The sequence below is a fragment of the Athene noctua genome, unplaced genomic scaffold (genome assembly GCF_965140245.1).
Source record: "Athene noctua unplaced genomic scaffold, bAthNoc1.hap1.1 HAP1_HAP1_scaffold_140, whole genome shotgun sequence".
Taxonomy (NCBI): Eukaryota; Metazoa; Chordata; class Aves; order Strigiformes; family Strigidae; genus Athene; species Athene noctua.
The window spans coordinates 27,501-30,000 of NW_027437613.1; the positions used below are offsets into that span (position 1 = coordinate 27,501).

The 2,500-nt window shown below is 78.0% G+C and overlaps 1 non-coding gene across 1 annotated transcript; it reads right to left on the minus strand.

Annotated features, from left to right (window-relative positions):
* Positions 1–336: 336 nt before the first annotated feature.
* LOC141955205 (5.8S ribosomal RNA) lies at positions 337–489 on the minus strand. Its single transcript, XR_012632422.1, has one exon. It is a non-coding gene; the product is annotated as a 5.8S ribosomal RNA (ribosomal RNA).
* Between the last annotated feature and the right edge of the window lie 2,011 nt (positions 490–2,500).

Sequence of the window (2,500 nt, forward strand, 5' to 3'; positions counted from 1 at the left end):
ACCCGCAGACAGCCGCCCGCGCGGGAGGAGGCCGGGGAAGAGGCCCGCGCCTCTCCCCCCCCGACACCTCGGCCCTTCCCCACCACCGCGCCCGACCCGGCCGGACCGAACCAACGGGCCGCCCGGCCCCGGCGGGACGAGGCTCCGCCAAGCGGGCGTTCCGGGAGCGGGGAGCTTCGGAGCGCTCCCCGAGTCTCCACTTAGGGGGACGAAGGCCCTCGGCCGACACCGACGGGCCTGCGAGGCACCCCAGCCGCGCCGCCGCGGACGCCGCCCGCCCGCCCGCCGAGGCGAGGCGGGGAGGGACGGCGCACCGGCCGGCGATTGATCGTCAAGCGTCGCTCAGACAGGCGTAGCCCCGGGAGGAACCCGGGGCCGCAAGTGCGTTCGAAGTGTCGATGATCAATGTGTCCTGCAATTCACATTAATTCTCGCAGCTAGCTGCGTTCTTCATCGACGCACGAGCCGAGTGATCCACCGCTAAGAGTTGTCTGCCTTTCGGCACCGCCCCGCGCGCGCGGAGGGGCCGGGACCGCTCCGCAAAAGCGGCCCCCTTCTCGGACGACGGACCGCCGCCCCACCGACCGACCGACCGCCCCCCTCCGCACGCGCGGAGGGGGCGCGCGACGACCGGCGGGCGACGGTCGCGCCTCGCCTCAGATGACCGTACCGACATCACAACGGAGGGAAGGAAGGGAAGGGTGAAACAAGCTCCGAACGGCAAGGGCCCGGGGAGCCCGCGCTCCCGACCGACCTGGGGAAACAACAAGCACCTTGCTCGCTTCGGAGGCGGCCCAGGCGCCCGGGCTCGGCCCGGCCTCCGCACGGAGGGCCGGCGGCGCGTCCGACCGCGCGCCCGGACCTGCACCCGCCTCTCGCTCGCGCGGAGGGGGGAAACCACAGACACTGACCGCCGCGCGGGCGACCAGCGGGGGCGCCCCGCTCGCGCCGCGCGCGCCTCCGCGCCGCCCAGCGCCCGCGCGCTGCGACAGCCGGCTCCTTGCCCCCGTGGCCCCGAAACCCCGGCTCTCGCCCCGACGCCGGGAACGCCCGCGCGGCGCCGCCGCCGCACCACACCGGAGACAGGGACGGACGGCCAACCGCCGGAACCCGAGACGGCGACGCGACGCCGCCGCCCGGCGCTCCGCCCGACCGCCGCCCGGCCACCGCACCGCCGCGGCTGCCCTCCCGGAGCCGCCGCCGCCGCTTCTCGTCTCGGCCCCTTCCGCAGGCACGCGCCAGGCAGAAGGCGGACGCCGCTGAGCCGGAGGCGACGCCCCCTCTCCCCGCTTCCGCGCGGAGAACGGGACGGGGAACGCCCCTCGGCCGCCCACCCGCCTCGCCTGACCGAGACCGGGAAAGGTGACTGCGAAGCGACGGGCAGGACCCGGGACGGGACAGGCCACGCGGCCGGCCACCGAGCGACCGCCGGCCGGCACGCCGAGCGGCGGCGCCGCCGCCGCCGCTCGGGCCCGGGGGCTGCGCCGCCCCTCCCCTCAGCCGGGGCGGGAAGGGGTGGGGGTGGCAAGCAAGGAGCACGAAGCCGCAAGCGCGCCGCTGCGCGTCCACGGAGACGCGGCGGCCCGAGCAGGCCGCCCCGCCCGGCGAGACCCCCGACCGTGGGGGAATCGCCATCGCCCCCGACGGCGAGAGAGCCCGCGCTCCCCGCCGGGGGGGGGAGGTTCCCCTTCGCGTTTCGAGGGCGAGGCAGGCCGGCTGCGGCCGACCGAACGCCGCCGGTCTCGCCGCCGAGACCGGACCGCGGAGAAGGGGGGGCAGGGGGGACACCCCTCCCCGGCGCGGCCGCCCGAGGGGACAAAAAGCCCACGGCGTGGGCGGCGGCCGCCATGGCCAGGGCCTGCACGAGAGCGACTCTCGCCCCTGGAGGCTCAACCGCCGCACACGGCCGGGGCCCGCCCCTGCGGGTCGCACCGAGCCGCCCGAGTCTTTAAACCTCCGCCCGGCTCCGCGGCCTTCGACCCCCGGGCTCAGCCGAGGGAGGGCCGCGGAGGCGCGGACGCTAGGTACCTGGCCCTGGGGTGAGGGAAACATCCTCAAGGGCCCCGCGGGGGTGCCTCCCCCGCTGCCGCCATCGGGGGAGCGTCCGCCCGCGGGAGCGCGCCCGACATCCGCCACCACCACCACGTCCTCCTGGCCCGGGGCCCGAGGTTTCCCTCAGTATCCCGGCGCTGCGCCCGGGAGGAGAGCCGTGGCTCGGGCCGCCCGCTGGCGCGCGGGACACGGCCCGGCGCGGGAACTCGCCCGCCGGCCCGAGGGCCGGCGCCACGCACCCGAGCCCGGAACGCCCAGAGGCCTCGGCCCTGCACGCGGCCGGCCGGCCCCCCGGCGGGCTTGCTCCGCAGCAAGCCCGCCACGGTGCGGGCAGGAAGGATCGGGGGAGACGCCTCCCCCGACCCCGGCGAGGCCTGCTCTGCCCGCCGCCCCTCTCGCCGGGCTGGCGCCGGCCGCGCCCAGCCCGTCACCGCCAACGGCTCGCGCC